The sequence below is a fragment of the Ambystoma mexicanum genome, chromosome 10 (genome assembly GCF_040938575.1).
Source record: "Ambystoma mexicanum isolate Mex_15411 chromosome 10, UKY_AmexF1_1, whole genome shotgun sequence".
Classification (NCBI taxonomy): Eukaryota; Metazoa; Chordata; class Amphibia; order Caudata; family Ambystomatidae; genus Ambystoma; species Ambystoma mexicanum.
Window position 1 is genome coordinate 1,491,152,140 of NC_090932.1, and position 25,947 is coordinate 1,491,178,086.

Consider the following 25,947-nt stretch of genomic DNA (forward strand, 5'->3'; position numbering starts at 1 on the left):
GGGTCATCCCCCATTCCTATTGGTTGATGGCTGATGCAAGATTGTGACACCATCCAGTTTAAAGGGCTCCATCAACGAAGGCTCCAGTAAAAGGATCAGATTGTGATCTTGAACGAAGTATTTTTTCATTTCCCCATTTTAAAGGACCTAGAGCCCCGCATATTCTAACATGCAAGTTTTAAAGTCCCCTCTGCTAAAGCAAATCTTCAGTGGCGTTCAGCTTCTGGAGAATATGAGTAAGGATTTCCGGTATTAGTGATCAGATTTTATTGTTGTCACCTCCATGGTCCCTCCTGACATCGCCATTGAACGGCCCCCCCTTAGCCTCTTCTTTACCACCCACCTGTCCTTCCCTGTCCAATGATTCTCCTCTTCCCTTTGTTTTAGTGTTAATAAAACGTGATTTTTGATTCACATCAATTGAAGGCAGGGTGGCTGATACTTCCAGGCCTACGTTTTTGAAGTCTTTTCCAGAATTCAGCATGGCCCTCGCTCCCAATAGGGATTTCATCACCACCTCTACAACGTCGGTGATCTGTTCATAAGGGAAACTAATGGGATCAATATCATGGGAGGAGAGTAAGAATAAGTCAGGAATGAATCTAGTTACAGCCAGAATATTTCTACTATTCAGGTTGGCTTGGCCCTGAGGAGGATCAATTCTTTTCAGCCAGAATTTCGGTAAGGCGAATGGACTGGGGTCTTTGCAGTTGGATGGTCTTCTCCCTCTGCTCTTGGTTCTTTCTGAGAGGGCAATCCTGGCAGCCCACCGAATTGTGGATTCCCTTCCACAGTTGGTCTATGCCCTACACCATTTGAAACCTTTGAGGTACACAATATTTCAGAAGGTGCAGAGTTAGAAACCGAGGAGGTTAGATCCATGCTACACTGCTCTTGGAACAGCGAAGGTGTTGCTTTTAGAAAAATTGGCGCTAGTCGTAAGGGGGCCTACTTAACTTCACTTGGATTTTCTGTTTGTAACCCCACACTGATTTTAATAATTGTGGGATTAGACTGTTTTTTTTCCTTCCGTTGGGATGAGTCACTCCCATGGTCTGTGTCCAAACCTATTTGATCCTCATTCCTGTCCACTTGCTGTATAGAAGATTGCTTTGGTGCCTCTGCAATGACTTTACTGGCAGCTTTATTCAGGGCATTGAAGAACTGCCTTTTCCCTAAGCTTTTTTGCTTTGTTTGTTTAGTATTCTTCGATTTCGGGCACTAAGGGAGTGAAGCTTCCTTGAGTACTTCTTTTATTTTGACAATATCCTTTCTTTTTCTTCCCTTTCTTTTCCTTCTCTTGCCCTCTCCCCAACCCTCCTCTTCAGTGACTGCTGGGGTGGTCTGTGGGACCTCTGGCCATAGAGGAGCCACCAGGGGTCGTTCTGGAGGAAGGACTTGTTCCGCTTCTTCGACTGAATTTTGCCCCACATTATCCAACCTCTTGTCTGGTGTTACAGTGATGGCCTGCCCCGACTGGGCCAACCTAATACATTCTTCCAATGTTGATTGAGACAATGGAGTGCCGTCTAGTGGGATATGTTCCCAAGACCCTGCTGGATTTGGGAGATCCGTGCTTCTGGTCTTGCCCCACATATTTTTTAATTCCATCTTTGTTGAGATTAATTCCTGTTCCAGCACTGCCAGGTGGGACTTTAATTTCCTGGCACGTCTGTAATTTGGAACAACTTTCCTTAAGGAAAGATCCTTTCATACCGATGTGTTGAGTAGCCCAACTAAGCCCAACCATTGTGGATTCACATGTCCCCACCTTTTTGGTTAGTTCAAAAAACATACCTGACTGAGTTCGGACTTCGTTCTTAGTAATTCAAGTACGTTCACCAAAGAGTTGAGTACAAAAGAGAGCAGATAGAGTTGGTTTTGGCAGTGAACTTTTATGAGTAGAAGCTCCTGGGGACTCATTTGGATCTTTAATGTGGTCTTCATTGCGGGGCCTACCCCGGGGAAACCCCATTGAGGTATAGGGGACGGCCCTACCGGCCAAGCGGTCGGATGAACCACTGGTATTGATTGGTCTCTGGGCGTCTTCTCTTACTGCAGCAACATCAGTTTTGGGACTGAATTTTAGTTGATCCAGGAGTCTTGCTTCACTAAGAATACTGTCACTTAGCAATCTCCTTTTATTAGACATCCCCTTAGTAATAATTCACTTCATTGAAGAGGTTGAAAGAGTATAGTTCAGGTTATTCCTTGCCAACACTCCCGGGATAGGAACTCGTAGTCAGGGATGTTAGAGCATTACAAACGTGGATCTCCACTTGAGCTGGATAGTCAAAGGATTGTGAAATAATCACCTCTTTTCCCATTTCCTGTGACATATTGTCTAATTCAGGTGCTTTTAAATCGTCCTTCCAACTGAAGGACTAACTCCTTAAGTTGTAGCGATTGGGCATCGACCAGGGGTTTTGTCAAATAAAGAAAATGTAGCCAATTTATATGTCAGTTTGTTTATGTGCTTCAAATAGTTGTATGCTCGTGTTATGAATCAGCGTGAATGAAAGACCCTGATGGAGCACCTTTGTGTTAAGACGTGGGGAGGGCGATTGCTCCAAGCTATGAAAGTGCTTGTATGAATGTTACCCGACGATTGTCACAGTGGACTTAGAGTTCGTGATAGACGTTCCAGAATCTGGTCTGAAAGCCGATGCCTTCAGTCACCTGCGGCCCGGCAAACCTGCCAACACTGATAACACTCCTGCAGCACTCCGATTTGCCCCGCGACCAGAGTTAATATTTATGAACGTCCCGCAACCAAATGCAACAGGGGTGGTGGGAAGACTCAACAGGAGTCGGCAAGGACAGCAACAGCAGCAAAAGAAGGAGTCTCCCACACTGGTAACACTCCTGCAGCACTGCGGGGAACAAGGATCTAGTACATAGTGTTCCGCAAACCTATCTTCCACATAAGATGCAAACATATAATTTTACCAATGTTTATGACCCCCCACCCCTATGCTTTAAATGTTGTTTTGATGTGTCCTACTGTTTATTTATAGATTGTCCCAAACACACAGACATAGGTGTGTTTGTTATCAGCTGGCCTGAGGACCCAAACGTAACTCCTGCTAGCTGTTGATATGAAGCTAACCAGGCTTTCCTATGCTACAACTAGGAGCTAAAGCCCTCCCAGCTCCCCTCAATTTAGAACCCTGTGAGCGCAAATGGGTAAGTTAAGAGAGACAACAAATGTATTCAAGGGTGAATACAATAATTAATCACAAACTCTATAGAAAGCAGTGTCAACATATACAAATCACTACTCACTGCATAACAGGAGAAGCATCATTGGTACGGAGGAACTAGAGCACCAAACACACACCAGAGTGGTGAACCACCAGTTGGAAAAGAGCACAGGCATGAGGTTGGTGGTGCAAAATATAAAGGCGAAGCAGAGAAGCTAAAGAGAATATTTCCCTAGACATCAAGAGGTCAAGGAAATCACCTAGGTGGGAGACAGTGAGAAACCAAAATTAGAACATAAAAAGGTGTCCAGGTCTGCATTGCACCCCAGAGGGTGCTAAATGTGTGGAAAATATTTGGTGTGCGAGGATGGAAAAAAGAGGAAACTGTTACAATGTGATCCATGTCCATTTCTACTTCCTCAGAATAAACTCTGAATTCAACCAGAAACCCGGCATTGAATTGTTTGCAGACAATGCACATGGCACTGTTCGCAGGCACACATGGAGTTGTCAGGTTTGAGCACAAGCTTAGTATAAAATGCAACCTTACGCTGGATAGACAATTGCCCTTTAGTCATTCACAAGTTTACCATTTCTTTTTAACAAAATACATTTATTTCTCCCACAGCCCTACGATACCAGCCACGTTTAGCCCTTATTGACAAGAATACACTGTCCACCAAAAGAAATAGAAACCTGGATTGAATGCTAAGGAGCATGCAGCCTGCTTCTGCTTGCAAAGTTCCACCTATATGCTGAGACCACTGGGACCAGCAGAGGCGAGTCCCAGGAAGGAGCTCTGATATTATTGCCTAATCTGAAGAGGAATTGCAAGATAAGCATTAATGCATCTTTTCATTTGCATCAGTTACTAGGTGAAAAGAAATGCGTCTGACTAAAAATGTTCAGTTGCCTAAAAATGAATTAATTTTTTTTTTTTTTTTTTTTTTTTTTTTTTTTAAACTTTCTTTATTGATTTTCAACAGATTGATAGACCACGAACATATCAGGTACTGCATATACATTACACGTCCATAACTTCCCCCATACCACCCTCCACCCCCACCCCACCCCCCAAGACTCCGATCAACTCCACTGTTCAATATCGAGCCAGTTCAGAGGTCAGGGCTGGCTGATCAACTGAGGGGTCATCCACCGCTCCAAGGTGGAGTAATGGCACGGTCAGCGACACCCAGCGATGTAATTCCTCACTGGAGTCCAGCCTCTGTTCGTGGATAGCGGTTTCCCACGCTCCGGTCTCGGCTGCCAACCACTTAGTGAGGTCGTTCCACCATTGTGCTTCAATCGGGCCTTTGGGGCTCTTCCAACACATGGCTATGCGTCTTTTAGCCGTGATATAAATTAAGTCTTTGAGTCTATTTAGGGGTTTGTTTTTGCGATCACGGCTGCACCTGCCCAGGATGCAGGCCACAGGGCTATGTACGTCCAGTTCAATGTCTGCTTTTGCCACCCTTCCCCGCACCTGCATCCAAAAGGAGCGTATCGCTGGGCAACCCCAGAACATGTGAGTCATTCCCGCCTTCGGCTCATTGCATTTAGGGCATAGCTGGATGGCTGCGCCCTTGAAAGACGATATAGTTTCCGGAGTTAGGTAAGCCCTGTTGGTAATGTATAGTTGGATAAGTTGCAGACGGGCGTTTCTGGAGATTTTCTTGTGATAAAGGGTTACTCCTTCCCATTCCTTGTCGTCAAATTCCCGGCCCAGTTCGTGCTCCCACTTCCCTCTGCTCCTGAGCTCATTCCTGGTCGTGCCTAACATTAAGGCTTCGTAGAGCCGTGAGGTCTCGTGGCCCCCCTCGGCGGTGTTCAACATAGTCTCAATAATCTCGTCCTCCGCTGCAAGAATGGTCGCCACCGGCCATCTGTCTTTCATGGCCTGGATCACTGCTCTGTGGAGCAGAAATTGTCCTGTAGGTAGCTCCGAGGACTCGCTCAGGTCGGAGAATGTTAGGATTACCCGATCCTGAACCAGGTCTCCGAGGGTGGCCACCCCGCAGGGCTCCCACTGTGCTCGCGTTTCCAGTTGCCCCCACGGGCGATGGGTCATGACTGCTGCTATGGGGATCTGTGGGGAGTACGGATCAGGGGACCCCAACGTTCTGCAAGCCCTTCTCCAGAGCCGAGTTCCGAGCTGTACCAGATAAGGGTGCTGCCTTAGGGCGTCCTCCTTGACCCAGAGTAGGTCCCTGAGTAGGAAGCCTGTCAGAGCTGGTTGGAGAAGTCTGGTATCTGTGGTGATCTCATCGGCCATCCATCGCATCACATGTCTTAGCTGGCTTGCAAGGTAGTATAGTTCGAAATTGGGGACTTTCAGACCCCCTCTTTCGTAGGGTCTTTGAAGTGTTTCCAGTGCTACCCTGTGCCTGCCCCCCTGCCAGAGGAACTGCCTGCATAGTTTATTGATGTCTCTAAAGAAGGAAGGGGGGATGTTGAAGGGCACGTTGGTGAAGTTGTGTAATAGGCGTGGAAGTGCTACCATTTTGAGGAGACCTGCTCTCCCGGCCACGGAAAGCGGAAGCTTCCCCCAAAAGTCCATGGAGTTTGCTAGGGCATCTTTAGCTCTGACTGTGTTGAGGATGTGTTCTGTGTGGGGGTTACGGTGTATAGTGATTCCAAGGTATTTGAAGGAGGTCGACTGCCATTGCAGATCTAAGGAGGGCAGGGATCTGAAGTTTTCTCTGTATAGTGCAGCAAGCGGGTAGAGGCAGGACTTGCTTTTGTTAATACGGATTCCTGTGTGAATTTGGAAGCATTCTAGGGTTTCAAGAATGTAAGGCAAGAGGTGTTCGGGGTTGTGTAAGTATAGCAGGGTATCGTCAGCATACATGGAGACCAGATGAGTTATCCCGTCGATCTCAATGCCCCCATCGCCATACTCCTGTCTGAGGTATGCGGCCACGGGTTCACTGGCGATGATATAAAGCATCGGGGAGAGAGGACATCCCTGGCGAGTGCCCCTGTGGAGAGACCACGAGTCAGAGTATGTCTTGTTGGTCCGCACCCTGGCAGATGGGTTGGTGTAAATCAATTTAGTCCAATTTAAGAAAACAGGTCCTATTCCCATTTTTATCATGGTGGCATATAGCCACTCCCAGCGCACAGAATCGAAAGCTTTGGTGGCGTCTAATGACGCGACCGCGTATTTCTGGGGCCTCAGTTCCGTGCTGTATATAACGTGGTGCAATCTCCGCAGGTTCTCGGTTATGGAGCGCCCGGGCACATAGCCCGTTTGGTCCTGGTGGATTAAGTGTGGTATTACCCTACGCAATCTGTTCGCTAGGAGAGAGGTGAGGATTTTACCGTCAACGTTTAACATGGAGAGGGGCCTATAGGAGCCGCAGTCCGTACCTTCCTTGCCAGGCTTGAGAAGGGGGATGATAACGGCTTCCCTCATGGTGTCGGGGAGGGTGCCGCGCTCATAAGCCTCGTTATACACTTGGGTCAGCAGAGGAGCCAGAGTTTCCTCGTAAGTTTTGTAAAACTCACCGGGGAGGCCATCAGTACCAGGGGCTTTTCCAGAGGGGAGGGATCTAATGATTGCTTTTACTTCGTCGGGAGTGATGGGCTCGTCTAGTGTTTCGGCCATCTGTGAGTCTAATTTAGGCAGCTCAATGATGTCTAAGATGTCTTCAATGCTGGTATCAGCCTCGGGCGGGGTCTCGGAGTAAAGATTATGATAGAAATCTGAAAAAACTGAGTTGATTTCAATTTGGGTATGTGCCGTGGTGCCATCCGGCTTAAGAATTTGGCAAATGGGAGCTCGGGGGGTCTCACTTTTATACAACCAAGCCAGGAGTTTCCCGGGTTTGTCTCCTAGGGCGTGGGTTCTTTCAATGTGTTTAGTATAACTCAATTTACCCAGGGATTCCCAGTGTGTTAAACAGGTTTGCTTCAGGTCGGTTATTTTTTGTAGGAGTTCAGGGGTTAAATCAGCCCTGTTTTCCAATTCACCCAGCTCCGCTTCCGAGCGTTCCAGGGAGGATGTGATGGATCTACGGGCCCCTCCTATGGACGCAATCATCTCCCCTCTTATGACTACCTTGTATGCCTCCCATGCAGTGCCCATGTATCTGACGCTATTCAAATTTCGTTCCCAGTACTCCTCGGTGTAGTCGCTTACGTGTTCCCGAAGGGTCGCGTCATGGAGGGCTTCGGCTCTAAGCCTCCAAGTGGGGATCGGGGGTCTAGGCGGGAACACTTCCCAGGTGGCCAGCAGCGGGGAATGGTCAGACAGGACCCTGGGCAGGTAGAGGGCGTCGCTAAACATAGCTTGCTGTTCTTGGCTTACAAACAAGTAGTCCAGCCTCGTGTGGACAGCATGGGGAGGGGAGTAAAAGGAAAAAACTCGCTGATCAGGGTGCAGTTCTCTCCACAAGTCTCGGAGTAACAGCTGGTTAGTCAGTTTGGACAGAATCTTGGCCGGGGGGGATGGGCGGGTATGTTTATCATCAGATCTATCTTTTAGAGGGTCTAGGGTGCAATTGTGGTCACCTCCCCAAATCATGACGCCGTCCCTGTAGGGGCTGAGCCTTGGGTATAGGGAGTGGAAGAAAGCGGTAGCGTCGTGGTTGGGTGCATAGGTGCTAATTAGGCATACCTCTCTGCCTTCGATGGTGCCATACGCTAGTGCCATCCTACCTTCATCATCAGTCTTTGTGCTTATTAGTCTGAAGGGGGTGGTTGGGTCAACCCATATCAAGACTCCCCTTGCATAGGAGGAGTAGGAGGATCCTATCAAGGTTCCTCGCCAAGTTTTGGCCAATGCTTTAAGTTTATCAGCAGAGAGATGGGTTTCCTGAAGCATGGCAATCCCGGCTTTGCACCTTTTCAAGTATGCGTGGACGCGACGTTGTTTCACATAGCTATTCATGCCCCTGACGTTCCACGTGATGATTTTTATCGTGGCAGCCATGGGTAATAGGGGGTATAGCGTCTGTTTGGGGGTGCAGGTAGGGGCCGTGTCAGCGGCAAGAAGCATGTAGGGGATGTCAGTGGTCTAAGCGCTCTTAGATAAGGGTACATAACTGTGAAGCAACTGCCTCTTGTTCCCCCACTCAGTGGCTTGGGTGTCGCCTGGCTTAGGGGCTGAGTGGTCCTCGGGTTATGTATTCTGGACGTCAGTGGTCTAGTGGTTTCCCTTCCCCGGCACCTAACCTTCGTGCCAACTCCCATATTCCCTCCCCCCCGTAACTTTAAACAACTCAAACTAATAACAAGTCGAGCGAGGTATCCCCCGTCATGACTATCCCGTTTCTGCTCCTTTAGACCGTGCATTGGTCGCCTGGTGCCCTACGGGCGGGTATGGGTATACCCAAAAAAAAAAAACAGGAAAAGATTCCGGGGGTGGAAGAGTGTTCGACTCTGGTGCCTCGCTGCTAAGGATCTGTTCAGCTGTGACAAGCTGGCACTTGCGTGGAGGGGACCATGGGGGTCCTCGGGCCCAGCGCCGCCAGCGTGGTGTGGCTCAGCGCGGTCGTCGCCCCTTCGCCTCTATGTCGGGGATCTGTTCCCTATCCATCCAGTCGCGGGCCTCAGACGGAGTGTCGAATAGGTGGGCTTTGTTGTTGCGTATTACTTTCAATCTAGAGGGATAGAGGAGCATGTAGCGCAGTCCGGCGGCCTTCAATCTAGCTTTGGTATGTATGAATTGAGCCCTCTTCAGTTGGACCTGGAAGGTGTAGTCGGGGTAGATGGATATTTTGGCCGAGTCTCTGAGGATCTGGCCGCCCGACCGCGAGTAGGCCAGGATGGTCTCCCGGTCTCTGTAATTAAGAACCTTCGCTATTACTGGTCTGGGTGGGGTGCCAGGAGGGGGTCTTTTGGTGAGGGATCTATGGGCCCTCTCGATCGTAAAGCCTTGGGACAGTTTCTCGGCGCCAATCTCCTGTAGCATAAGGTTCTCCACGAAGTTCGTGGGGTCGGATCCCTCAATGCCCTCCGGCAGGCCCAGGAGGCGGATGTTATTTCGGCGTGCCCTCCCTTCTGCCTCTTCGGCCCTTTCCTCCAAGTTCTTCACTCTTTGCTGCAGTTCGTCAACATCTCTGAGGAGCTCCACTTTGGTTTCTGTATTTTCGCGCACTTGAGCCTCAAGTGTATCAGTCCTGTCGGCTAAGGAGCGGACGTCCTGGCGTAGGAGGCCCAGATCTATGGCCACCGCGTCAATTTTTTGCTCCATGGTGGTCTGGAACAATTTAATGGCCTCGAGGATTTGGGCATTGCTAGGTTCAGTGGCCGTTCCCGGGAGGTCGGGTTGTGCGTCCAAGGTTGTGCCGCTAGAGGTTTCGGAAGCGATGGGGCCCCCAGCAGTGAAGGTATCTATGGTGGTTTGGCGCTGTTTGGACCTGGCTCCTTTGGTGGACATGGCGGAGGGCCTGGCGGATCTTGTCTACGCTAGCGTGGGCCCGGGGCGGATGGAGCCGTTCGGGGTGTTACGCCTCGGGGTTCCAGAGGATATGGTGGGCAAAGGGGGTGGGGGAATGCAGGTCTTCCCCCGGCTCACCTCGTGGGCTCAGCGACGCCCGGGCCTTCCGTTCTTCTCTCCGGCCACCACTCCAGGGGCTCCGCTCTCGGCAGGCTGCGTGCAGCACCCAGGCCGCGCCGCCCTTCGATCTCCGCTCGCGTGTCGAGTCGCGTGTGCCCTCCGCTGGTCAGGTGCAGTATCGGGGCTCCGGGCCCCGCACGGGTTGATGAGGAGGAGCAGGGCGGGTAGGCCGCTCGGGACTCCGTCAGCGGCACTGGAGGCAATGCACGCGGCTGAAGGGCTTCCTCTCTCGGCCGGGCATCCAGGTCAGGCAGGATCGTAGGCACCGTATCCGATCAGCTCAGCTAGCGCGGCGCCGCGGTCCGGGCGCGGCTCTGGTGTAAGGGCTGCCGCGTATCTCAGCGCGAGGGAGCCGCCATTTTGGTTTTGGTGGGCGGCGATTTTCCGTGCGGCAGCTCTTACTTCATAGGGTGCCTCCGGGCTTGGAAAAACAGCCAGCGGGTGCAGGATGGTAGCAGCGTTCGATGAGAAGGAGTGCAGGCTTCAGGGGTTCACATTTAAGTAGGAAAAACAGCTTATGTTGGTCGCATCGGACGGAGCGCACCCAGAGCACGTCCTCTTCACATGGCGGTTAGCCACGCCCCCCCTAAAAATGAATTAATAAACAAAAAAAGGGGGACTGGGAATTCTTCAAACGACAAATATTAGTTTTAATACTCTGCACTGCAAATCGCCCACCTAATCTCATACAGTTAATAAATTCAAGTTGTACTCAATCCAAAAATTGATTCAAACTGTAGGACTGCAAATTTCTAGGTGTGTGACTGATTATTGCTTGGCATGACTACCTGTAAAAGTAAGCACACTAGTGCCATTCTAATGTGTTTTGCTGTAAACACACTTTCCCAAACATTTTTCCAATACGGGATTTAAATACCACATACAAATTACTTACAGAAGGCTAATTGCGGGCCTCAAAAAAGCATAATCACAAAAAATGTGTCTGCAACTACAGTTCAAACATGACACTGAAAAACAAAATCAGTGACAAACTACTCAAAAAGAAATACAATACTTAAAACATCAAATAACGAAATGAAAAACTTTAATCGACGATCAACCTATTTATTGACAGACTCACACTGTCTTTCGCTGTAAACCACATGTTCAGTCATCCGCAGTATTTATGAATGCTCTAGAAAACCTGCAGCGCGGCATTAGAACATGAACCATAAGATCGCAAACAAATCACAAATAGCATTGCAGAGGTGTAGGGTCTAATGGAGTGGTTATAGAGTCCAGCAGACTGGTCTAACTTCAGTGAACCGGGTGCAGAGTCCACAGGAGAACAGATCTGGGGATTCCAAGCATCAAAAGCAGATGTCACGGGAGACACTGGCTTGCAAACATACCGCAGAATAATAACACATTTAAACAGAGGAAAGATCAACATTGTAGCAACAAAGGGCCATGCCTTGCGAGACCAGCTGGGTGTTCATCTTGGGTGTGGTCATTCCACTAAGGCATCACCAGGGGAGTCGCTGCCTAATGACCACCACACATAATCTGACCATTGTTAAATAAGGAGGAGACACCTGGTACAGTCCAGAGCAAACCGTGCCACCACAGAGCTCTCAAATGACTCATTAAAATGGAGCACCTAGCTTTCCACACCTGTTCGGAAATCCGTCCACCTGCTGCTGAAACAGACCTGGTAGAGATGTTATGTCAGTAATGCTAGAACAATTCAACATACTCCTCTTTTTGTCTAGTTCAAATCATGCAGCAACGCCACAGGTCAGCCTTAATCCATTTCCACTGAATTCTTATGCAAGATGAAAAGGTCAACATTCCCCACTGTGAGCCGCTAAACTGCTGTGCCAGCTCATTATCCACTACTGCATTCAAAATGATTTCCCCAATGCACCACCCATAACTGGAAAGTTTAAGATAAACCAGCATTTCAATTTCATAATGTACAGATTTCTTGTATAACCCTTCCTAAAAAATGTGTCAGTCCAATGCATTTCATTGCAGGTTCATGAACGCAATGCACTTTAATGTCAATAATATTTTGAAAGACCGTGTTTTGACATTTCCCAGCCACAAGGTAAAACAAATAGCTAATGGCATACCATATGTGAGGGGTCAGAAATGAAAGCCGGACAAAAAGTTGTCTGGTTAAAGACTTTCATTCAACTTAAATAGGTTGGGAAAATGCCTCTCTGACCCTATTCTAAAGGGGAGTTTCCCTACCTAAGAACAACAAAGTATGTGTCTTCATCAGGATGTCAGAAATCAAAAGCCGACCTTGTGACCAAAACTTTCTATCCTGACCCTCACACTAGAGACAAAATAATAAAGTGAAAAGGGGAATGTCTTTAACCTGGTAAAAAGTGTTCTTAAATCAAAATAGAATAGCTCCAACTTAAATGTTCTCCAAAATGGAAGATCTCAATTCCCGAGGGTGATTCCCTTCCCCTGGATTCTTCACTGGTATGGCAAATGTCCTTGGGTCCAACAGTGCCTTTGTGCCTTTCTTGGCCCACAACAATCTTGTTAGACAAACACTGTACAGCCTTGTAAGTTCTTCTTTAACAAAAAGTTCCTTCTTGTAACACAAGTTCCTTCCTTGTTTAACAAACACTGCACCTGCTTGGCACTCTTTGTAGATCTGCAATTTGCCTGGTGTACTCCATTGCCAGTTCTATTCATGCACTCTCCGCTGACTGGTGTACTCCCCTGTCAGGAATTCTCTTGTGCACTTAACTGCCTGGTGTATGCTTGCTAGGACTTCTCATATATTATAGTCCTATTAACATCCAAGTAGCATATACCTGTCTAAGCTTGGTATATCTACTTGTTCTCAAAGTTCTGTTAAGCTTTCCCCACATTTGCCTTAACTTATTATTGGGGTTCAGGTTGGTACTCTGACGTTTCACTTTATAATCTTCTTGTTATTTAACTTTGTGAAATTTCACAATGTTCAAAATGGTCTTTGGCGCGGTCGCCGAAATGCCCCAGGGTCCTCACTCTGCTCGGGATGACTCACTGGCTCTCTGTAGTCTTCCTTGTGCTTACGCAGTGTACCTTTGCGGATTGCTTCCCACTCTGGATGGCTCTGGCGTCTCCCCAGCCTTTCGCGGCTCTGGTCCTGCAAGCTGGCTTCTCTTCTGCTCCCGGTAAAAACAACGCTGCTTCTCTTCGCTGCCGGACACCCAGGAATCCTCTCACGGTTTCTGGCATCTCCACGGCCCACCATTCTCGCACCACGTTACTTTCCTTATTGGCCGCAAAGTTATTTTGCTCCGCGACACCGACTTGCGCCTCCAGCTTCCGCACACCGGTTCGTGCCTACAGCTTCTGTCCTCCTTTAATGGAGATGCCATATATTCTCCTGCGATCCCTCTCAAGTCTGTTTACCATATTTAAGGGTCTCACGCACAGATGTTTTCACCCAACCACTAGTGCGTTCACCAAGCACGATACACACCTAAGTGAATCAATTCCTTCATGCTCACCATCTCAGTACCTAGGTGGTTGTGGTAATTGAAGTCCATTGATGGCTTCTGATGCATATCTCTTGGAGAGTCTTTTTCAATGATTCAATTTGGAAGATCAGTTTTACATGAAGGAAAGCAAGAACTGAAAATGGTTTTCCTAGAGCTTTTACTCTTCAGGGGATGGATGGAAATTTGGCCTAAAGAGTGTTGTGAAAAGGGATATAAATTTTCCCTATAGGACAGATGCATGGTAATAGGCCCTCATGGTCAGGATCAGGTAGCAACTGCCGCTCCTGGCCATATGAGAGGAGGTCACCGCCAGGAAATAAGTGATGACACCATTTGATTCATCACACATAGCTTGGTAAATGTCACCATGTACAGTCACCACTGACTAATGCGGTTGATAAACACATCCTGCAGACAAGCAGCTCCTAATTAGCATCTCTAATCCCAAAGTATTGACTGGCAGAGAAAGCAACTGAAGTAAATGCACTTGAAAGCAACTAAATATGGTTATCATGCTTACAACAATGCCAAATAATGAATGAAACCTTTGCACCTTGAAATTGGCCACAGATTGGTTAAAGGGAGAGCCTAAAACATATCTGGTCCAAACTGGAGCTGCAAGCCCCCAATTCAATATCAGCTAACACCGGGGAAAAAGAAACATAATTCAGGGCAATATTCTCCAACTGCATATGTGGACCATTACAGTTGTTCTGTATGAATGTATGTAAATTGGAAGAACCAAAACTCTCCTCTTCTCAATCATAGATCTTCCTAACTGTGAGGCAAACCTTTGCACTATGTTCCTCCATGCTAATTAAAATAGCAACCCTCCAAAGGGCACACGCAAGCTGTAATCTTGCTTAATACTGCACTTACCCATCTTAACCCTAATGTACATAACAAATACAGGAAACAAAGGTAGAAGCAAAGCACACCAGTCTAGCCGCTTTCAACCAAATATCTAGCTTGTTTAAAGCTGCCAAGCAGGCACTGAGAAATCACCCAAACCCAAAACCGGTCTTTAAAACTCCAACTTCAGATGCATATCCCTACGTCTTGTCTACCCATTCCGGCTGAAGACCCATTACGTTAACAATGCTGCATGTTCCTGTCCAGTCTGTTTTCCGATCCCTTCCTTTAGCCGCGGGGCTCAGTCACTGTCAGTAGGCAACACATCCCATCCCACCTGGGTATTAGGAGCATGTGGGTTTCAAAATCTCAATGATTCAGGCACAGCTATGCAGAGACTGGAGGTGGTAGCTCCACTACTACCCACTATATGGTTGGGGTAGAGGCACAGAGGCACCCCAGCCAAGGTTCTCAATTGTTAACGTTGGGCGAGGACCAAGGCTGAGACTCAAGGGAGGTGATGCAGGCTGGTTCTAAGGTACAGTGAATCCACAATCTCCCCACAATGGAATGTCCACATACTAGGTTATGTGCGAATACAGTTCTTGCATTAAAAATATTAAAAAGTCAGATGGATATATACAAATAAATAAGACTCACTTTGTACTATGAAATTCTACTCAAATAGTTAACACCATATATACAGTTCTATGTGGTTTCACAGTTATACTTAGTTAAGTAATATTGCACTAACTGGTAATAGTTATTTATTAAAAAGCATTACACTTACTAAACACTGTTTTAACTTTAAACCACATGTGTAGAAATGTAGGCAAATTATTTGAGAACACTGGCAGAATACTTTTCAGAGTAGGAATGCGATTCAGTGTGGAGATCACCCCACCTGGACAACCTGTAAGAAAAGGTACATTATACTTTGCTTTTAAGTCAATGCCGGGTCCTTATGTGTTTATTAATTGTCTGCTTTTGTCTCTACACATCCCACCACCCGAAGGTATCTGGGAAGCAACAAGAGAGATGGATTTAGGACCCTTGGATGTACCCTGGAGGGAGGAAGCCCCTATTTCTCATTGCAGTACCTTAGGTGCCTTGGAAGACGAAGTGGAGGAGTTTCTCCGCTTTGCTCAACGATGCCCCATGAGGATGGACCCCCTCTGGAAGACGCCATCACTGGGTCATTGCTGTCTAGCAGGAGAAAGGAACCAAGCAGTGTCAGAAAGGAAGCCGTGAAGGTCTGTCGCGATGGTCTCATTGGTCGGGTTGCTACGCCAGCTGCGGATGTCCCAAGAAGCTGAAATGGATCTCGACAAGGCTTGGGAGATGAGGATGAGTCCTTTGGTTTTCATCAATGACCTTTGGTGGTGACGGGTGCAGTGACAGAAGTAGGTGTCAGGTTTCTGTATTATGCATTTGACAGCTGTTCAGTTCTTCAGTGCTGCTGCAGCACGGATGACAGGATGGCTTGTGGAGACTTGGAGTCCAGGATTGGACTTCTCTGCGGGGCGCCACCAAGTTTGGACCTTTGGGACTTGTTCTTCGGTCCAGAATGGCGGGCAACTCACCGGCGGGCACTTCTCTGCAGGCGGCAAAACTGGATTTCCTCAGCCGTGGAAAAGTGGACAGATGTCATGGTTGCAGTGCCACTTAGAGACTTCTTCTTTTAGATGGAACTTGGCATGCTCTGAGCGTCGAGCAGCACTATGCCAGGGCACCCCCAGTTCAGCAATCTGGCTTTCTTCTGGTCGCTGACAACCTCTCGGCACAGGACGACACTGGTGGACTTCTGGGCTCAAGATGTCCGGTCACTCGGACCCAAGAAAACACCACTGCAGAACGCAGGTATGCATGACTGGCTTCCAGGATACTTTGGGGGAAGAAAAGCAGTTGCACAATGTCCTCTAGTGGCTACCAGAAGAGGTTGTCTGTCCAGGTCCTCTCTTGATCAGTCCTTGAATCCGCACAGCAGCCTTTGGATTTGTTGAAGAGTTGCAGACGCAGACTTTTTCCTCCAGCTTTATTAAGGATACAAGCTTCTCAGCTTCTGACTTCTGGTTTTGACTTGCAGCGTCTGCCTCAGAGGTAAATGAGGGGTCTCCCGTTATACACAAATCCCCCATTCACTCAGGCTGAGCTAGGCTCAGACAGCCAATCGCACACTTGTGCATTCATCAGGCAGCACTCAATCAGGCCCACAGACATTCAGGCCAGACACTCAAAACAGTGGATGTGTATTGGGGGCAACTCCCAGTCTTTCAGATCACACACACTACATTCACTCCAGTTTCAGACAGGGCTGGCTCAGGCAGACCAGAGGCATTGTGACACAACCAAAACCATATACCCACAACTCAGAAAATGTGAATTGACTCCCCTTTCAATTTATTCAGGTCCCACCCGTAAGGGGTACCCAAGACAAGCAGTCCCTGGGAGGGTGTCCACTAGTTTAGCAAGGGCGGTCCCAAAGCCATATATGGTCCTTCCACCCAACATCCAATCACAGGGAAGGGGAGACAAAGCCAGAGCTTCTCAAGACTGAGAAACAGGAAAGGAAAGGCAGGAAGCCATGAGGCTTTCAGTGACCATCTTACCGTTGTCCAGGAATTCATTGATTCCTATGGCAGGGCCTTGGTAACAAAAACAGAGGAGCCCCAGAGCCACTGCAGTCAACATGTAGCTGCCACCAGCCAATACCCTGCTTTGTGAGCAACACACAGGTGCCCGAAAACACACACTAGGGGTACCTCTACCCATATGTGCCATAGGGGTATCCCATGGGTCTTGCTCACAAATATAAATGAAGAGCTGCAATGCCAGAGGTCCGGATTGGACTCTTTTGGCAGAAGCACAGATAGAAAAACACATACAGGGAAGTAGTAGGACAAGGACGAGGAAGCCCTGTCCCTCAAAAGATTTTTTCACCATCACAAGGTACCATCAGTATACTCATCAAATGATGTTGGGTTGCTCCATAACTCCCGTCAAGAAACACTCCCCCTCTGGACTACCAACCCTAGAGCCCCAGGCACTGCAAAGGGAAAACGCATAAAACCACCCCTGTACTAACTGCACAGCAAGTGGCATTATGGGGCAACTAAAGCAGACAACCATAACCTGGGCTCGCCACCACCATTCAGAATATCAGATGTACAGCAAGCAAAGGGATTCAGGTGGAACTCTATAGACTACCACATGCTTTCCAAATCCTCACATGCATCAGTATTTCTCCAGTGCATAAACAATGTCTCCATCACCCCTACCAGATCTTGACGCCTTTAGGTGAAATACCACCAAGGCATTTACCACTCTATAAATCCAGAATGGTTACTATCTTTTGGCCCTCATTGACACGTCATCACAGATACCAAGTGCTCACAACTCATAGTCATGGAGAAAGGGAAGCTTTCCTTTATCTCAACTCATGCATGGAAAAAAAAGGTTCATATTTGTTATCCTTCAACAACTTGCTTGTGAAATGTGTCTGTCGTATGGCCTACATATGATCCCTAACCAATGACTATTCGAGGCAGGGCTGGTGAGGATTGTAGTCCAAAACATCTGGAGAGACAAGTTGCTGGCTCCTGGCATATACTTTTTCTGTGTGGTCACTTACAACCCTCCTAACATAATGCATGCTTTCTTCATCATTGAGCACCTGGACCTTGTCCAAAACCCTATAACGGTCGCCACAATGTATGAGAGACCGAAATGCAAGAAAGCAGCATTTTATACTGATGCTGTTCCACTAAAAAAAGAAAAACGCACCGACGGTTAGAAGTGACGCAGTCATGCATTGCCCATCCCCCATGTCAATGTTCCAAACAATGGCAGGGCAAAGTGAGTTTACTGATCATGTTGATGTGCATCCTGTTTGTGACTTCGGGCTGCAGATTGAACATTCCCTATTTGTACTAAATATGTAAAGGGGTGAAAGAAGGGGGATTCAGATGCCCTTCATGAATAGGGATACAACTTTTTTGGCGCAAGTGACAAAATGCCACAAAAAAGTTGACAATATGGCCCAACGTCTCGTTTGCAGCGCAAAGATAGGGGGTAGAATAGCTCTACCAATTGTCCAGAATTACAATCCACGCAGCAGATCACAGCCTTTTATTCTGCCATACTTCAACCCCATCCTAACTCGAAAGTCTTTCTCATGCTCCGACCAAGCCCTCGAAGCGTGACATTTATGGAGTACTGTGTAAAGAGGCTGAATCTACAAAGAAATGTGTGTCCATGGATGTGCTAGGAATCATTTCCAGTCATTGAACCCACACTGGAAATCTCTCTTTCAGACATTCAAGCCCATGTAGAGAGGAGCATGAGCCTTGCCTTCAACCAAGTGGCTTTTGTTATGAAGTGGACATGGATCAATAATAGGCCAGATACTAGAATGTTGTTCAACATAAAATTCACTTCTGGAGCAATACAGGTAAGGGTCAAACTAATAACCTGGGACTGAAAAGAAAAGTAAATTAAAGGTTGGTAAAGCTAGCTCTTTCATAGGGTTGGCCAATATCCGTGGGGTACTCTCCTACAGGGTGCATCCTTCATGCTTCTTTCAAGTTCTTCCAGGGTCTTTGGGTCGGACTTCCGCTGCATGAGTAATGTCATCGTCATGGAGATCTTTTCCTGTGGTCAAAGGCCAGTGTAATTTGCCAGCTGGCACTGCATAGGATAGATGTGAGCCCTCCTCTCGGAAGGGCCCAGGTTCCAGACAGCAGGAGGCCCATTCCTCATTTCTGATTTGTCATGCCTCTCACTACCACACTGTCTAAATGTCTTTGCTTTACTATCCACCCCTCCCTCTCTTCCGGTTCCTGTCCCCCTCCTCTTACTCCTCCTGTCCCCGTCTCCTCCTATCCCCCCTCCTCCTCCTCCTATCAATCCATCTACTCTTCCTGTGACGCCTCTTCCCGTCACCCCTCTTCCTCTTCCCATTACCCCTTCTTCCTGTATATCCCTCCTCCCGTTGCTGTCCCATCCACCCTTCTCCTGTTTTTGTCCTGTTCCCCGCTCCTCCTATTCCTGACCTGTTTTCCCTGCCTCCTGTTCTTCTCCCATTCCACCTCCTCCTGTTCTTGTCCTGTCCCCCCTCCTCCTGTTCTTGTCCCGTCTCCCCTCGTCCCCCTCATGTTCCTGTCCCTCTCATCCTGGTCATGTACAGTCTTCCCTTCTCCTGGACCTGTCTTGTCCCCACCTCCTTTTACTGTCACCCTCACCCTCCTGTCTGTCTCCTCCTATTCCTATCCTGTCCTGTCACACTCTTGCTGTTCTGCTCTCCCTCCTCCTCCTGTTCCGTCTTCGCACCCCTTGAGTTCCTGCTCCCAGTCCACACCCTCCTCCTGTTCCGGTACTCCCCACTTCCCCTCCCCAACCCACCCCACCTCCTCCTGTTCCGGTATCCCCCATCTCCTCCTATTGCTCCCCCTCCTGTTGCTCATCTTCCTGCTCCCTCTTTCTGCCCCCGTTCCTCCCCCTGTACCTCCTCCTCCAGTTCCTGTTCCTACTCCTGTTTCTCCTCGTCTTTCTCCTATTCATGTTTTTGTTTCTCTTTCTCCTGTTCCTTCTCATCGTCGTCCTCCAGTTTCCTCTGACTCCGCCTTCTGAGATAAAAATGGGCTTCAGGTGTGTTTTTCCATGGGCAATTTTCATTGCGATTGGTTGGCCGTGTAACCACCTTGCGACTCCCTGGGCCCAGTGCCCCCACGTCACCTGGAGGAGATCAACCTAGCTCTAGATTACTACATGCTACTCCAGACTGTAGTATACCCTATTAAGCAACAGCTGGGACACATTAATTCACACTATGAGGTGATCTTTAAGCTGCAGCTTGTCACTGAAGCCAATAATCACTGTTGTAAGCATTTTGTTCAAATGTACCAAGGCAAAGTAATGGTTTATTGCTGCCATCTCCTCTCATTTTTGTCATTACAAATAAGAAAACAAAGTACATAAGACGTGCTGTGCCTCAATAATAAAATGTAAGTATGCCACACGGATGCACAAAGTAGGATAGCTTAGTGGCAGGTTCCAATCCTGTTTCAGCTTTTAGAGACTTGTCTCTGGTATTAAGTGCATTAAGTAAACTCTGGAACAGCAATGCTGGAGAATATGAACAATAAAACTCACATATGCTTTATATGGGCAGCACTAGTATTTTTAAATGACAATATGTATGCACTGTTTATACTTTTATGACTATATGCAACAAAGTAACCTGTAACTGCCTTCTGTGCCTTATTGGCCTCATGTAACCGGTTATCCACGGCGCCCTAATGCCTGAGGGCTTGCGCGCGTTCTATACAAATGCAAAAATAAAATTTAAATAAAATAAAGAGCACACACAAGGCTGTGGAAAGCACAAAAAACACGTGTCTGGGGTTGCTGTTGGTGCTCTTGTTCAGAAGAGAATTGCCAGGCATTTTGGTGCTGGACTGCCCTTGGGCAGGACAAAGACTGATATGTAGTGGACATTTCTTTTCTGTGAAAGGATGGTGAACTAAAGGTTCTGGCTGAGAATCTAACCCGGGATATATGCCGGTAGTAGAGACACTCCCAGAACCCCTCTTGTTTTTGCATATTGAGTAGCTTTGGGTTTTCACCCTAAGTTACTAGGGTAATCCAGATGTGGAACCCTTGCTCACTGTTCTTGGAGAGGCACAGCTCCACATCACTGACGAGGCCCAACCAGGCTGAAACACGTGTCTGGGGTTGCTGTTGGTACTCTTGTTCAGAAGAGAATTGCCAGGCATTTCGGTGCTGGACTTCCCTTGGGCAGGACAAAGACTGATAAGTAGTGGAAATCTCTCTTCGTGAAAGGATGGTGAGCTAAAGACTCTTGTTGAAACTCTACCCGGGACACAGGCCGGTAGTAGAGAAACTCCCAGAACCCCCCTTGTTTTTGTGCAAAGCACAAAACCAGATGCAATGGTGCTCTGGATTAACTATTGAAACTGAATAATTATATAAATCTGTGTAGGAGGGAGATTCTAAAAGATGATTGCTGTCCTCGTGCTCTGGGGAGTGTCATCTGTCACTAAGATGTGGGATGTGAATTCACTAGCAAAGCACTAAGCATCCTGTGCTGCAACACAATTGTCCTGAAGAATCCTTAGAAGGAATTAATAGCAGAAACTGGACAACATCGAGAAGAAGGGTGTCCATTATTTATGTGAGACACCAGAATTCAACTGAAAAGGGTTTTAAACCCAATGTTTTATATCACTCCTACCTACTTGGGACAGTAAACACACCCTATGATAGATGGGAAACGTTTCCCCCTTTCCTCATTCTATATTTTCGATGGTCATTTAAAACCCTGATGCAAAGCAAATCCATGCTTAGAACACCAACACATTTCCCTAAGCAACAATATTTAATTAGAGATGATATTTGCCTCAAATGTAAGCTGTCAATGGGGAAGAACATTCTTTCACTACTTTTAGATTAGGTAGATTAGGTAGTAAATCCCCATTCCTAGGGAGAGTCAATACACTCTGGTGAAGGGTTGGCTTTGCTTTTTTCCTTTTCCTTCTGAATACTTGAATACATGAATGGAAAGTGCACCCTTTTATTACAAAATCATGCTTCCAGTCCAAAATTCCCATTTTGAGGGTCTCAATGAAATGATGTTGATTGAGTCATCTAAGTGCCTATCAGGATGGATCTATCTGTGTAGGACCTTGTTATCCCACCTATCAAGATCGGATGAACCCTTGGATGCATCCCCTTGGAAGGCCCGTTAGGAAATGCCTGGATTTGCACGCGAGACACTCATTTAAAATATGTGTTGTTTAACGACTCGGTTGTTAGAGGCAGTAGGTCTTCCTGAACTCTATCTTATAAAGTGTCCATGCCCTGTATGGAGAACCCCATTTTTAAGATTTCAGTTGATCTTGCTCCCCACGGCTGAAGTGAAAGGAGTCAGAAAAGGAATAAACCAAACACATAGGACATGTAGGTTCTGTGGGCAGTTGGAATTTATTAAGACGTGAAAGCACCTTTTGTTGAACTGTCCTAAATGTATTTATTTATTTGGATTTGTAAAGCGCACTAGCAGCCCAAGGGTATCGAGGCGCTGTTGCAAGAAAGTGTCTTAGTTACAGGAAGGGTACTTTGCTCATGATTACAGTGAGCGTGTAGCCTTACAATGCGAACTTAATGGGCTACATAGGTGGTTACAGGTTTGGGTTATCATACAGTAACAATGGAGGTTACAACACAGAGTGTAGAAACATGCAGCCAAAGCAAAACAACTGTGCCAGTCAGGACTCGTTTATTCAAACAGCATAGTTTTTATCGTTTTCCGGAAGGCTATGTGCGACTCAATACTTCTGATGTGGGGTGGTAGGGCACTCCCTTTCAGTACAGGTTTGAACATTTTAAGCAACTTGCAGAGGGTCGGCAATTTGTAACTGTGAATGAATTTTGGATAGAAATTTTTAAAGGGTGAACAGATTTCCCTGATGTTAGCTACGCTGAGATGTTTACATGATATTTTAAGATTATTTTAGAATTGTAATTACAGTCGTAATGTGTTTAAATTGTTATGTTTTACTTGTGTATAAAAATAAGGTTTTATTGAAACCAAGAACACAAATAAAAAAATAAAACCTGATGAAGCTAATGGAACCTCCTTTCTGGTGTCCTGGTTAGCTGTGCAACCTCCCGGTAACTCCTTGGCCCCACCCCTGCTTCACCTGGCTCTGTGGTGAGAGATGATAAAGACCTGCACTCCCATCTTGGTTTTAATCCATGTGACACACGCCACTAACTTTTTTCTGTTTGGACAGCATGCAAGTGAATCCCCCAAGTATAAGTGCCCACACCTCTACATTTCCCACTCAGTCATTGCTGCCTCTCTAGATTCTGCGGAAAATGTATCTGTGTTCTTGACTTTGTGATGTATAAAAAAAGTTACCAGCCAATAGTTCTCTGTTGTAGGGTCGCCATGTGGGTGTCTCGGTGTGGGATAATATGTACTTGGCTATCTAGGGCCCTTAATAGTATTGGTAACTAAGTTCCTTAAAGAGAAATCGACACATTCTGGCAAGCCCCCGTCTCCCGCACTAGGCATGGTGGGGTTCGCCAGGGGTAACTCCTCACATAGCATCCGGGTCCGGTATAACAGTGGAATTGGCTGCACTCGGCCCCCGTGGCCACCTCAACCGTCAACCCAAAGGACTTGCAAGGGACTTTGTTACGCCTTAATTACTAACAGCAAATACCTGAATAGCAACTGGGTTTTGAGGACAGTCATAGGAGCATGTGACAGAGCATCAGTAAGACCACCAGAAGATACAATAGACGTTCTGGCTACATCAGAGCTATAAGCAAACCCTACTTTTTTTTCCAACATTATTTTTATTATTTTGGCATAACAAGTCATACATATTCTGTGATTGTTACATACTTTTACAAACTTGCTAAAACATTTAGTGGGAGTGAACCACTCTTTATGTAACTAAGATTTAGCTGATCCTGCGTTCTCATCAAAAACAAAAACAAAACAAAATGGTTAACTACAACTGAGGAGGGAGACGGGGTTCAGGGGGCAAGGAGTAGTGTACACATTAGGAACAGTGGACTGTCTGACCAGAAAAATGTGCTTGTCCCAAATATAATGCTGGATATTCCTCAAAAGAACTGTTTCAGCTACACTACACTGCAAACTAGTCACTCTTCTGCAGCAGTCTCCTATTCCAGCCCCTGCACACTGACTGGGCAGTGACCAGAAGACCTTTGACAAAATGAACCTGCTTCAGAGCAGCATCAGGGTGGCAGAGTCACCTCATTCACCAAATAGCTTAGGGGAGAATGTGCAAACTCTGCAAGCTCGCCGTGATCTGTGAAATCTCAGTAATTAACTAAGATCCTAAAATAGCTGAAACCTGCTATCCCTCAGACAGCCATTTGAAATGCAAAGGGAGTTAAATGTGATATGCATGAAATACATAAATGCCTCCTTCACCCGAGAGCAAATGCAACAGAAGCCAATCATCCAGTATGCAATTACCCTCTATCTAAAAAAATAAAAACCAATCCCAGGATTCCCTTATGTGTCAAAGGTCCTCCTAGGATAGGAACAACAAATGATTCACAGACATAAAACAACACAGCCAAGCCAGGGTCTTTTAATCTGTATTTTATTCTCACAGAACAAACAAAACGACTCTCTTGAACATTAAGTAAGGGTTGCAACTACCATAGATGAAGGCTCGGTTTATATCCTGATCCTGCTGAACTTGTAAGCGGCCACTGATCCCACTGACCACTATAATCTTTGCTTGCCAATGCATTTCAGTGAAGGTCGAAGAGAAATGCAATGATGGTTCTCTCACCGTTCAACTAAATCAGAATAACCATCTCAGCTAATAATGTGTGTGGTGCGCTTAAAAAACCAGCCCAGTCACAATCCTCTACAATATCTGCACAACTCCTGTCAACATTAGTCAAAGAACACAATGTAGGTCATCACTCTGAAGAAGGTACCCAAAATACAAGAGGGGATCGGTGACTAGCAGACCATTACTCATCCATTTTCAAAAGGGAACGGGCTAAACGGCTCAGGGTAATGGAGATGTAATAGAATGTGCAGGTCCGTACTATTTGAACTTGCAGGTCAATGCTGCCGTCCAAAAGTATTCCCTTCCTCCACAGGTTTCTCTGGGGAATCCTCTGCTACTTTAGGTCTCCCGGATTATTGCTGTATAAAATATTGCAACAGCGTCTATTGTGGCCTTTCGGGCAAGTCAATGGCCAAAAAACTAGAAGCCCGAAAACCCCAAATATGAAGCCCATTTAATCTTCACACTTTAATATCCCAACACAAGATTTGTTTTTCCTCAGGTGTTTGTATTGGCTCCCAATAAAGCAAATGGCTAAATTCAAAACCCCTTGGCAACTTAAAGTCTTTCTTTACTACCTTCCCGGCCTAAAAGGAAACCAGGTTTGGATTTTCACAAGAGAATTTACACCCGTCCACCAAAACACACACAATTGCAGCGGAGGGAGCCGAGAGAGAGAGAGGGGGGCTGACATTGTCACAAAAAGCTTGTGGAACTTTACCCCTTAACCTTAAAGGGGCTTGACGCTCCGTAAATTGTATTCACTAAAACCGATTGATTGAAAATAGAATATGATCTCACTCTGGGTAAATCGGCATCATCCCTCCCCTCTATGGACACCACCCCAACAAAACCAGCTGGATGCGGCTGAGTGGCGGACAGAGTACCACACAGAAACAAAAAAACAATATACTTAACTCTAGGAACACGTCATGGATGCAGTTTAGGCTGCCAGAAAGCCCTGTGCCAGACTTGCCCAAAAGGTTGAGATGACAGTGTTCATGGCACTGCAGAAATGAAGGGGTGCAGTCGAGTGAAGGCAGCACTAGACCCCACGCTCGAATGGCTGGACAGGGTGCAAAGCCCAAAAGTCAGAACATACTCCTTGGCAGCTACCTGCAGCTTCATTGCATGGTCTGCAGACAATGATCAAGCAACACCAATGTTGCTTACCAGGGGCAAGGTCATACGAGTCCATAATCTGAATTTTGAAGTGCAAAAACTATTTTTGCGGCTGAGAATTTGAGAGCACATTAACAAATACATAAACAGACATTTCTAACCATAGCAAGTTCAGTGTTTCCATCTTTGGAAAATACATAACAGGTTCTATCAGACGTCTAAAAAAGAACGAGTGGCGCCAAACGCTTCCCCCTCAATGAGCATTGTTTGGACAGATCCAACGACCACAAGGTATAAAACATAGAATCTCTTGGCAAGAGACATCAAAAGGATAATTTTAAATGCCGGCCTGTTTGCCCTGAAAACATTTAAAAAGAACAACCTCTTCA

At 46.8% G+C, this 25,947-nt stretch overlaps 1 protein-coding gene across 16 annotated transcripts in view; it reads right to left on the reverse strand.

Moving 5' to 3' along the window:
* The window catches only part of CLIP1 (CAP-Gly domain containing linker protein 1), a 1,286,645-nt gene that overhangs the window by 1,100,647 nt on the left and 160,051 nt on the right, over positions 1-25,947 (reverse strand). The window lies entirely within an intron of this gene.